The sequence below is a fragment of the Mustela lutreola genome, chromosome 10 (assembly GCF_030435805.1).
Source record: "Mustela lutreola isolate mMusLut2 chromosome 10, mMusLut2.pri, whole genome shotgun sequence".
Taxonomy (NCBI): domain Eukaryota; kingdom Metazoa; phylum Chordata; class Mammalia; order Carnivora; family Mustelidae; genus Mustela; species Mustela lutreola.
This window is the reverse complement of record NC_081299.1, coordinates 19,955,019-19,967,597: the sequence shown is the minus strand read 5'-3', so window position 1 is coordinate 19,967,597 and position 12,579 is coordinate 19,955,019. Positions and strand designations below refer to the sequence as shown.

At 40.6% G+C, this 12,579-nt stretch overlaps 1 protein-coding gene and 1 pseudogene across 4 annotated transcripts in view; one reads left to right on the top strand and one right to left on the bottom strand.

Moving 5' to 3' along the window:
* Positions 1–12,579, bottom strand: part of WDTC1 (WD and tetratricopeptide repeats 1) — a 72,135-nt gene that overhangs the window by 36,046 nt on the left and 23,510 nt on the right. The window lies entirely within an intron of this gene.
* On the top strand, positions 473–1,621 carry LOC131808968 (heterogeneous nuclear ribonucleoprotein A1-like; annotated as a pseudogene).

The window sequence follows — 12,579 nt, the reverse complement described above, 5'->3', positions numbered from 1 at the left end:
GGTATTGTTGTAGTTGTTAGAAACAACCCTAAGAGTCCATACAGGGGATATTCACTGAATAAATCTGGGCTCATCTACATAATACAGTATTATGCAGCTATGAAGAACTCTATGCACTGATACAGGTGATTTCCAAGATACCTTGGAAAGTGAAAAGAGTGTGTGTATATATATACATATATACAATCTTAAGTCATGCCTCACTGATTTTTCATACTCAAAAAAATCTTCCAAGTCCAGGGGCACCTAGGTGGCTCAGTAGGTTAAGCTGTTGCCTTCGGCTCAGTTCATGATCTCTGGGTCCTGGGATTAAGTCCCGCATCAGGCTCTCTGCTCAGCGGGGAGCCTGCTTCCTTCTTCCTCTCTGCCTGCTTCTCTGTCTACTGTGATCCCTCTCTGTCAAATAAATAAATAAAATCTTTAAAAAAAAAAATCCTCCGCTTTCTGCCCGTGGATGCCGCTGAGTAAGCATCGTTAAAGTCTCCCCTCCCACCGCCATCATGTCTAAGTCAGAGTCTCCCAAAGAGCCTGAACAGCTGCGGAAGCTCTTCATCGGAGGTCTGAGCTTTGAAACAACCGATGAGAGTCTGAGGAGCCATTTTGAGCAATGGGGAACACTTATGGACTGTGTGGTAATGAGAGATCCGAACACCAAGCGCTCCAGAGGCTTTGGGTTTGTCACATATGCCACTGTGGAGGAGGTGGATGCAGCCATGAATGCAAGGCCACACAAGGTGGATGGAAGAGTTGTGGAACCAAAGAGGGCTGTCTCAAGAGAAGATTCTCAAAGACCTGGTGCCCACTTAACTGTGAAAAAGATTTTTGTTGGTGGCATTAAAGAAGACACTGAAGAACATCATCTAAGAGATTATTTTGAACAGTATGGGAAAATCGAAGTGATTGAGATCATGACTGACCGAGGCAGTGGCAAAAAGAGGGGTTTTGCTTTTGTAACATTTGATGACCATGATTCTATAGACAAGATTGTCATTCAAAAATACCATACTGTGAATGGCCACAACTGTGAAGTAAGGAAAGCGCTCTCTAAGCAAGAGATGGCTAGTGCTTCATCCAGCCAAAGAGGTCGAAGTGGTTCTGGAAACTTTGGTGGTGGAGTGGAGGTGGTTTTGGTGGGAATGACAACTTTGGTCATGGAGGAAACTTCAGTGGTCGAGGTGGCTTTGGTGGCACTCGAGGTGGTGGTGGATATGGTGGCAGGGGGGATGGCTATAACGGATTTGGTAATGATGGAAGCAACTTTGGAGGTGGTGGAAGCTATAATGATTTTGGCAATTACAACAATCAATCCTCAAATTTTGGACCCATGAAAGGAGGCAATTTTGGAGGCAGAAGCTCTGGCCCTTATGGTGGTGGAGGCCAATACTTCGCCAAACCACGAAACCAAGGTGGCTATGGTGGTTCCAGCAGCAGCAGCAGCTATGGCAGTGGCAGAAGGTTTTAATTACTGCCAGGAAACAAAGCTTAGCAGGAGAGGAGAGCCAGAGAAGTGACAGGGAAGCTACAGGTTACAACAGATTTGTGAACTCAGCCAAGCACAGTGGTGGTAGGGCCTAGCTGCTACAAAGAAGACATGTTTTAGACAATACTCATGTGTATGGGCAAAAAACTCGAGGACTGCATTTGTGAGTAATTGTATAACAGGTTATTTTAGTTTCTGTTCTGTGGAAAGTGTAAAGCATTCCAACAAAGGGTTTTAATGTAGATTTTTTTTTTGCACCCATGCTGTTGATTGCTAAATGTAATAGTCTGATCATGACGCTGAAAAAAAAAAAAAACCTCCAAGTCCAGCCAACCCCTTTATTCTCTTTACATGCTGCATCATGTCTTTATTTCCTTTCCTATTCCCCTAAGAATCCATGATTCATTACTAAAATCATTCTCTTGCAACATTCATTTGACAAACCCCCAACCCTAAATGATACTCTAGTTCTCCTGCATCTTTAACTTTCCCTTTCTACACTAATTCCTTCCCCTTGGAATTAAACAAGCACAAGTTCCTCTAATCTAGAAAAGTACTTCTTTGATGCCAAATCTGCATCTAGCTATGGCCTTCCATTTCTATTCCCCTTTGTAGCCAGACCAAAAGAGTAGCCTATACTCAGTATTTTCACTTCCTTACTTCCCAGTAATTCCTCAATCCACTTCTGTCATCTATACCACACACCACAAAAATGGCTCTTGCCAAGGTTACTATTGTAGCTTCCTTGCCCTAAATCAATGGACATTTCTTAATCCTTATCTTACTTGGGACCCTGGCAGTATTTGATACTTCCACCTCAATACAACTTTCTTCTGGGTTCTGTGACATCACCATCTCTCTCTGTGTTCCTTCCTACTCCTCTAGTTACTCTTTCTTGGTACCCTTTGCATATTCTTTGTTCACATGGCCCTTATGTTGGTCTTCTTTATGTCTCTATCCAAGGCTTTCCCTCCACTCTGCATATTCCCCAGAGGTGATTACAACTTTTCCATTGTTCCAATCTCTATGATGTTCCCTGCTCTCACATCAACATCTCCGAAGTATACCTAGATCTTAGGCTCAGAGTCAAGTATTCCAACTACCTATCCAGAAAGCACTAGATAATGTACAACATACAGCTCCAGAACATCCATACTGAGCTTGCTATCTTCCCCCCAAACCTATTCTTTTTCCAGTGCTTCCTTAGCCTAGTGAATGATACTATCATTTACTCTGCCAGTCAAGTCAGAAACTTGACCTTCACCCTGGACTCCTCTTTCCTAACTTTTCACATCAAGTCACCAAGAATTCTGTTTATTCTATCTCTTAAATGTTTTGCAAACTCACTGACTTCTTTCCATCCAAATTACCATTATCTAGGGTCAGGTTATCTAACACCTCTTCCTGAATCACAGCCACAGTCCCTTAAACTGGTCTGGCTATATTTACTTATTAATTGTTATTAATTTTAAAGGTTGATTTATTTATTTGAGAGAGAGAGAGTGCATGAGCAGAGGGAAGGATAGAGGGAGAGGAGAAAGCACTGTGATGGACCCCATGAGATCAATCCCACAGCCCATGAGAACAAGACCTGAGCAGAAAACAAGAGTAAGATGCTTAGCCAACTGAGCCACCCAGGCGCCCCTAGTCTGGCTATATTTAAACCTGTGCAATCTTCATTTTGAAGCCAAGATAATTTTTTTTTTTTTTTTTTGCCAAGATAATTTTAAAGCTTAATTCTGATCATTTGCTCCTACTGTAAAAACCATTCAATGGTTCTCCACTGACCTTAGGATAAAGTCCATGGTCTTCAACATAGTTTACAATGTCTTATTAGGAGCATTTCGCCCACACTCATCTCACCAACCTCATCTGTCATCCTTCTTCCACTTGTATTTTGTGACTGCCTGTTCTCCTGAACTGAGTACCCTCTACTCTCTCTCGCATCACTCATAACCCCAACCTAGCACTTTTTCTCTCCCTACCAATCCCCAAATCTAGCTCCTCCCATCCAGCTCTCAGGCATCAATGTGGACTACATTTCTTTTAGGAAACTAAGCTGTGATTTCTCCAGCCCATCAAGTTTCACCCATTTGTGAAATTTCTCAGAATAATGGGGGACACATAGAGGAATAGAGACTGGGGTTGGGGAGAGAACATTTGTTGAGCAGTGCTCTAAGAATGAAGGAATGTAAAAGATGTACAATTTAGTACAAACTCCATGAAAGATAATTTTGTTTTTTAAGATTTTATTTAACAAAGAGAGGGAACACAAGCAGGGGGAGGGCACAGGGAGAAGGAGAAGCAGGCTCGCTGAGGGACTCAATCCCAGGACGCTGGGATCATGACCTAAGCCCAAGGCAGATGCTTAACTACGTGAACCACCCAGGTGCCCATGAAAGGTAATTTTGATAATAATTATCCAAAAATCACAGATATGTGTACCCTCTGACCTACTAATTCCACTCATAGGTTTTTATCCTATAGACACCAATATGTGCCAGTGATACTGCAAGCAATAATGTAGGTACAAAAGACTGTAGGTAATCTACATGTCTGCAGACAGGAACAGTTTAAATGAATTACTCTGAAGCCATGAAAGAATTAGAAATTAGAAATATCTTTATGTACTGATATACTAAAATCATAAAACATTTTTAAAATAAAAATCTTAAGGTACAAAGCAGTAAATATGTTATGCTAACATTTGTGAGAAAGGGTGAGAACGCATAAAATTCCTCTGGAATGATACTAAAACTGACTAGTTGATTCCAGGGAAGTAAATTAGGTGGCTGGGAAAGAATGGGAAGGAGATGATCTTTTAAACTTTTAAGATTACAACTATATGAATGTTTACCTAATCAAAAATAAGTAAATAAAAAAGGAAAGGACCTAATAGTCAGATGCTAGGTTGAAGGAAAAAAGCATCATTCATGTCATTCACCCAAACCTCCAGGTCAAAGAAGAGATGCTAATGCTAAGTACTGTGTTAAGTACTCTGATTTTTTTATTACAGTACAATGAGCAGTTTTGATCATGATTTAGTTTAAACATTTTTAAGTGCCAAGATCTGAGAGTATTTTTTTTTTTAAACATTTTATTTATTTATTTGGCAGACAGAGATCACAGTAGGCAGACAGGCAGGCAGAGAGAGAGGGGAAGCAGGCTCCCCGCTGAGCAGAGAGCCTGATGCGGGGCTCGATCCCAGGACCCTGAGATCATGACCTGAGCCGAAGGCAGAGGTTTAACTCACTGAGCCACCCAGGCGCCCCAAGATCTGAGAGTATTAAGGACAATTTCCTAATATAAAAGAGAGTGAATACAACAGATTGATGTACTTCTTAATTCAGATCTTCCTTAGGAAGAAACAACTAGGAACAAAATTAATTCAGGTAAAATGGATGGAAACCAGTCTCAGAAAACAACATTCAGGAGAGAAGTATGAAAAATAAAGAAAATCAGCTTTGCAAAGTATTTTCAGAAGCTTACAGAACCCGCAGGATGAATGCAATGGAAAGAATATCCAAGAAATAAAGTTATCAATGTTAACTTGGATGCTTTTTAAATAGGCATCTCTTCTGGTATAAATTCTACATATACAGGAAAAGTAACAAAATACCAGACCGGTTAAACTCAAAAGGCAAACTAGAAAGTCAGAAAGTAAAAACAGGGAAGGATTATTAACCTGGAAAGTAGAGAAGTGGTATGTGAATAAGATTAAAAAAGCAAACTCTAGGGGCACCTGGGTGGCTCAGTGGGTTAAAGCCGGGGGTGCCTTCAGTTCAGGTCATGATCCCAGGGTCCTGGTATCTCAAGTCCTGCATAGCATCGAGCTCTCTGCTCAGCAGGGAACCTGCTTCCCTTCCTCTCTGCCTGCCTCTCTGCCTACTTGTGATCTCTGTCTGTCAAATAAATAGATAAAATATTTTAAAAATAAAAGAAAAAGAAAAAGAGAACTCTAATAAGAAAATTAAAAAAAAAAAAAAAACAAACACCAATCAAACCAACAGGTTTTTTGTGAACATCTACTAAATGTTCAGTGCTCTGTCCTAGGAGTTCTCTTTAAGTTATCCTTTAGAGTTTTTCAAAAGCATACAAAGTAGTAAATTAGGAGATCCAGGAAAAAAAAAATCTTCCCCAGATAATAAAGAATATTATTATCAATAACCACAAAAAGGCAGGAGCTTTTACTGTTGATTTTACCTCTTTTATCCCACCTCAAACCCCAAGTAAGCTCCTCTGCCTAATGCTAGAAATGAACTGCTGTTAACTAACACAGAATCCATATGTGACAATGGGTAGGAAATAAAACAAGGAAAGGAAATGACAGTAAAGTGTTTAAAAAATACCAGCTAATATTTGAGTGCTATATAATATGAGTTCTACGATATGCTAGGCACCGTGCTAAGTACTTTACACAAATTAACTTGTTTATCCCTCCTCACAAACCAGATATGGATATTATTTTACTGATGAAGAAATGGGTGCTGAAGTTAGACTTATCTAACCAAGGTCATATGACTCATAATGGTATCTTAATTACTATTTGTCAGGTGGGACAGTCACAAAAAGATATCCTCTCCAACCTCAAACTAGCAAAGAGGGAAATAAGACGGCCTTTTGGGAGTAAAGAGTCTAAAACTCAGTACTGTTGAACTTTACCTCCTCCTTGGCTTCCCCTATAACCATGTGCTCCTACTTCTATGTCTATTCTTTCTGGTTCCCGTGGATAGAGGAAGAACAGTAACAGGCAATCTCTAAATGTTCCAACCACCTTGGTTCCTGGTCCTGAGCTTGCTTCTCTCACTTTCTACTTTGTCCCCAAGTGACATTACCCAGTCATCCTGTTTCCCGGCTCTTATATAGAGCAGTGGTTCTCAGACCTCTTAGTCTCAAGACCACACTATCAAAAATTACTGAGGATCCCAAAGAGCTTTTTTAATAGGTGTTATATTTACTGATATTTACACCATATTAGAAATTAAAATGGTGGGTGCCTGGGTGGCTCAGAGGGTTGGGCCTCTGCCTTCGGCTCAGGTCATGATCTCAGGGTCCTGGGATCGAGTCCCACATCGGGCTCTCTCCTCGGCAGGGAGCCTGCTTCCTCCTCTCTCTCTCTCTCTGCCTGCCGCTCTGCCTGCTTGTGATCTCTGTCAAATAAATAAATAAAATCTTTAAAAAAAAAAAAAAAAAGAAATTAAAATGGAGGGCGCCTGGGTGGCTCAGTGGGTTAAGCCGCTGCCTTCGGCTCAGGTCATGATCTCAGAGTCCTGGGATCAAAAAAAATAAAAAAAAAATAAAAAAATAAATTAAAATGGAAATATTTTGTACTATTTTCATTTGAAAATAATAAAAACGGTAAATTAACACTTTTTTTTAAAGATTTTATTTATTTATTTGGCAGAGAGAAATCACAAGTAGATGGAGAGGCAGGCAGAGAGAGAGAGAGGGAAGCAGGCTCCCCGCCGAGTAGAGAGCCCGATGCGGTACTCGATCCCAGGACCCTGAGATCATGACCTGAGCCGAAGGCAGCCCACTGAGCCAACCAGGTGCCCCAAATTAACACATTTTAAATGAAAAGTAAATATATTTTCTTTTTAAGATTTCATTTGTTTATTTGACAGAGAGAGAGAGAGAAATCACAGGCAGGCAGAGAGGTAGGCAGAGAAAGGGAGAAAGCAGGCTCCCTGCTGAGCAAAAAGCCCAATGCGGGCTTCGATCCCAGGACCCTGAGACTATGTCCTGAGCTGAAGGCAGAGACTTAACCCACTGAGCCACCCAGGCGCCCGTAGTAAATATATTTTCTAAGATAAAAGAATTTAAAAAAAGAGCTTTGCATAATATCTAGCTTAATGGAAGGTAACTGGTCTCACACCTATTCTTGTATTGTCTGTTGCAATGTTATTTTGGCTAAAGTATATAACGAAAATACAGCCTCACAAAGACAAGTAGTTGCAATAGGGAGGAGTATTTTAACAGCCTTATAATTATAGATATCCTTCTTTAATACTGCACCAAAACTCCACAAGTAATGGTTTCTTAAGTTACAATCCAGAATCTGAAACCACAGAAAGGAACTATTGGTACCCTCCTATTGTTAAAGAGCATAGTTTGTATTATGCATAGGTGTTTTACACATGTATTATATATAGGTGTTTTACACGTTTGTATTACGTATAGGTGTATTACACATGTATGTTTTTTTTTTTTTAAGATTTTATTTATTTATTTGACAGACAGAAATCACAAGTAGGCAGAGAGGCAGATCGAGAGAGAGGGAAGCAGGCTCCCTACTGAGCAGAAAGCCCGATGCGGGCCTCGATCCCAGGACCCTGAGATCATGACCCAAGCTGAAGGCAGAGGCTTTAAACCACTGAGCCACCCAGGCGCCCTACACATGTATGTTTTACACAGTGTTACATCAAACACTGGTCATTTTGAAAACACTGACTCACTGAATTTAAAGATCTTCAATGTTAACATTCATTATACAACACTGTTGACATCTGTTTTATCACCACAGACCTCGTCAAAAAAGCTTTATAAGTATTGAGAAGTTATCAAGCTCACCACAACAGATGAAAGTTTTCCTATATTCTCTCTTTTCTTGGCTTAGAAGTTCAAGTTTTATTCTTGGCAACAAATACTATCAGTTGTCTTTCTTGAAGTGACAGCTCAGTTCATTCATTTTTTAAAGAAAATGTCTGCTAAGTACTCTTATTTGAATAACTACAGTTTTTGTCTGGTTCTTTCAGGTAGTGCTTCATGAAAAGTAGTGGGGCTTGCAACTTGAACAACTGCACAAGTGCTTTTTCCTCCAGGCAACCATCATAGTGGGTTTGCAGGAGTACTTCCCATCCCGTAATACAGGATACTAAAGAGATACTTAGCAGTTGAGATTTAATAAAACTAGTAATTTCTGTTGCTTCACATCAAGCACATTTTAAGTAAAACCTGCTTTTTTGGGTTACTGCAAATGCATGGCGTTAGCAAGTCAATTGATGCTATTTGCCTTAATCCATGCTAAGGTGAGAGTAGTTTTACTCACTTTTTTTTTTTTTTTTTTTTGCAAATTTTATTTATTTATTTTTTAAGAACATATTTACTTATTTGATAGAGAAAGAGAGAGAACAGAAGCAGGGAAGGGGCAGAGAGAGAAGACTCCCCAATGAGCCGGGAGCACAAGGCAGGGCTTTGATCCCAGGACCCTGAAATCATGACCTAAGCCAAAGGCAGATGCTTACCGTCAGAGCCACTCTGGCACCCCATTTTTTGCAAATTTTAAATGAATTAATTTTTGTTTTGTAAACAGCATCTTGATACTACTATGAAAGTAGTTTTGACCACAGACTTCCTTGAAAAAGTCATGGGGATTCCCAGGGGTCTGCAGACAACACTTTGAAAACTGCTACTACAGACTCTCTCTCTGTCAATGAATGACACTTCAGTTTTTATTCCAGTCTATGCTTCTCTCCTATCCTAGACCCACTGGACCCTTTAACAATGATAGAGATGTCTTGGCTTTTATCAAAGGCTTGAACTGCTTGAACTCTTGAATCCCATCGCCTCCAGCCTTCCCCAACACTTTGCTCCTTCAATTATTCTGTCCGACTACATCAGCAAACCTTCCCCTGCCATCAACATAATCACATGCTTGTATTTCTTCCATTCTTATTAATCTCCCTTGATCCCATAGACCCAGCCACTCATCCAGTTCTCTGCTTCCTTTTGTAAACAAAGTTTTTTCAAGAGTTGTGTAGACAACTCTGTAAAGTGGAAAACAAAAACAAAATAAAATGACTTTGAAGGAAAGAAATGAGAGAATAAAGAAGACATCATTCGGGGAGCCTGGGTGGCTCAGTGGGTTAAAGCCTCTGCCTTTTGGCTCACGTCATGATCCCAGGATCCTGGGATCGAGCCCCGCATCAGGCTCTCTGCTTAGCAGGGAGTCTGCTTCCTCCTCTCTATCTGCCTATTTGTGATCTCTGTAAAAAAGAAAAAAGAAAAGGAAAGAAAAAAAGATGCCATTCTTCCTGCATCTTCTGAAATGAGCCCCCCACCAACAATTGGTTAAAGCCAACTCAAAGACAGGAGGACAAGAGAGTGGAAGAAAGTTAAATAGTAGACATAGATGACCAAGAGAAGGTATCTTTTATAGTTTACCCTTTTTACTGATTATATCATACCTCCTCTCATCTGGGGGGAAAGTTTGTATTAAATAAATTAATAGATAGGGCGCCTGGGTGGCTCAATGGGTTAGCCGTTGCCTTCGGCTCAGGTCATGATCTCAGGGTCCTGGGATCGAGTCCCGCATCGGGTGCTCTGCTCAGCAGGGAGCCTGCTTCCTTCTCTCTCTCTCTGCCTGCCTCTCAGTATACTTGTGATTTCTCTCTGTCAAATAAATAAATAAAATCTTTAAATTAATTAATTAATTGATTAATTAATAGATAAACTTCCATCTCTCTTTAAAGAAAGAAAAAACAAGAAAGCTATCTAGGATATGGCTGTCACTTCTTTACCTCCAATTCCCTCTCTCAACCCCTCCGATCTAGCGTCTATTCCCACCACTCCAGAAAAACTGCTCCAGTAAAGACCACATGCATTGTTCTGTCCTCATCTTACCCAACCTTTCAAAAGCACTGAGTAGAAGTGACCACTCCTTCTTTCTTAAAATATTCTCATTACGTGGCCTTTACACTCTCCTGGTTATGTTTCCTTTCTACTTCACTGATGACTTCCTTGGGTAACTTTTTATCTTCTTAGCTTGTAATCAACTTCTAAAAGCTGGAATGTCTCCAAAGCTAAGTCTTGGGCCCTAATCTCTATCCCTCCTAGAGTTGAGTCTTCGGATTTCTCCCTCCTGTCCATAGCTCTCTCCCAATTAGTACCATCAACGCCTACTTACTTGACATCTCCATAAAGTTATCCAACAGGGTTCCAAATTTAATATGTCCAACCCCTGAAACTCTCCCAAACCCATTCTTTCCATCTGCTCTCACTTCTCTAAGTCTCACAAGTGGCAAAGCTGGGATTTAAACTAGAGTTTTTGTTTCTTTTCTTTTCTTTCTTTCTTTTTCTTTTTTAAGCATCGAAATCTGTACATACTATGTAGGTTAGGGAAGTGCAAATTGAAACATTTCACCTTAATGTAATTTTGTACTTGAGCTCCAAACTTTGGGAAACAATAGATGGGATCTTGTTTTGTGTTTATAAAAGATTCTAAGTCTATTTCAGACCAATTACTTAACTAGGAAGAGATAGGAGAGAATATGGGTTGGCTGGAGGCATGGCTGAAAGAGTGAGCCCAGCCAGCCAGTGACCACTGTCCACTCAGCATCCAGCAGAGCAGGGTTTCTCAACCACATCATTGTTGGCATTTGGGCTGCATAATTCTTTACTGCACATTCTTTGTTGCTGTACTGGGTGTTGTAGGAGGTCTAGCAGCATCCCTATCCCCTGTCCACTATATGCTAGCAGTACCCTTCTCATCTGGCCAACCAAAACTGTTTCTACATATTGCTAAATATCCCCTTGGAGGTAAAAATCTTTCATGCCCTGTCCCCAGATGCACCAGAAGGAAGTACTTTGAGTTATGTTCTTTTTTTTTTTTTTTTTTAATATAATTTTTTATTTTTTATAAACATGTATTTTTATCCCCAGTGGTACAGGTCTGTGAATCATCAGGTTTACACACTTCATAGCATTGAGTTATGTTCTGAAGGAAATATGGAAAGAAACTCCAAATCAATAAAGGATAAATAGATGTCTTAAAAATTATGTTTTCAAAGAATTTTTAGAAATATGTAAGCAATCATGATATAAAAGTATAAAAGAGTTTACCAAACTATTTAAATGGTATGAGCCTCATTTTGTAGGCAAAAAAAAAATTTGTATTAAAAAACTGGAAGGGGGCACCTGGGTGACTCAGCGGATTAAAGCCTCTGCCTTCAGCTCAGGTCATGTTCCCAGGGTCCTGGGATCGAGCCCCACATTGGGCTCTCTGCTCAGCAGGGAACCTGCTTCCTCCTCTCTCTCTCTGCCTACTTGTAATCTCTATCTGTCAAATGAATAAATTAAGAAACAAACCTTGAAGACTTAAGAATCATGAACTAGCTTTCTATGATCCAGGCACTGTGTTGTTAGTGCTTCACACAAATTTAATCATTTAATCATCACAACAATTCTGTTACTGCTCTACTTCACAGATCAGGAAACTAGGGTAACCTGCACAAGACCATATAGCTAGTGAGGAAACAAGTTATACTTTTTTTTCTTTTTTTAGATTTTACTTATTTATCTATTTGACAGAGACAGAGATAGGGAGAGAAGGAACACAAGCATAGAGAGTGAGAGAGGGAGAAGCAGGCTTCCTGCTGAGCATGGAGCTTGACTCAGGGCTCGATCCCAGGACCCGGGGATCATGTCCTGAGCCCAAGGCAGACACTTAACGACTAAGCCACCCAGGTATCCAGGAAAAAGGTTTTAAAACTAAATTTAGAGGTACCTGGGTGGCCCGATGTGGGGTTTGATCCCAGGACCCTGGGATCATGACCAGAGCTGAAGGCAGACACTTAACTGAGTAAGCCACCCAGGCATCCCAGCAAAGAGAATTCCAACTCAACCCACTGATAACACTAAGTTGGATAGGACATCTAAAAGTCAGATTCAAAACATGGTCTGGAAGAAGGAAAGGGACTGGAACTAACATCATAACATTATAGAGTATCTCTGTGTTGGACATAATGAAAAAGCTGAACTTCTGGACTGAAGGCCTGGCTTTCCATGGACTGGTCAGGACAACACTGGACAAGGTGCTTGACCTTTCTAAACTTTTTCTTTTTTTTTAAGTTTTTATTTATTTATTGGACACAGAGAGAGAGAGACCACAAGTAGGCAGAGAGGCAGGCAGAGAGAGAGGGGGAAGCAGGCTCCCCGCTGAGCAGAGAGCCTGACGTGGGGCTCGATCTCAGGACCCTGAGATCATGACCTGAGCCGAAGGCAGAGGCTCAACCCCCTGAGCCACCCAGGCGCCCCTAAACCTTTTTTTTTAATACCCATTCCCTAGAACCCCACAACATTACTTTGAAGCTAAAATGAGA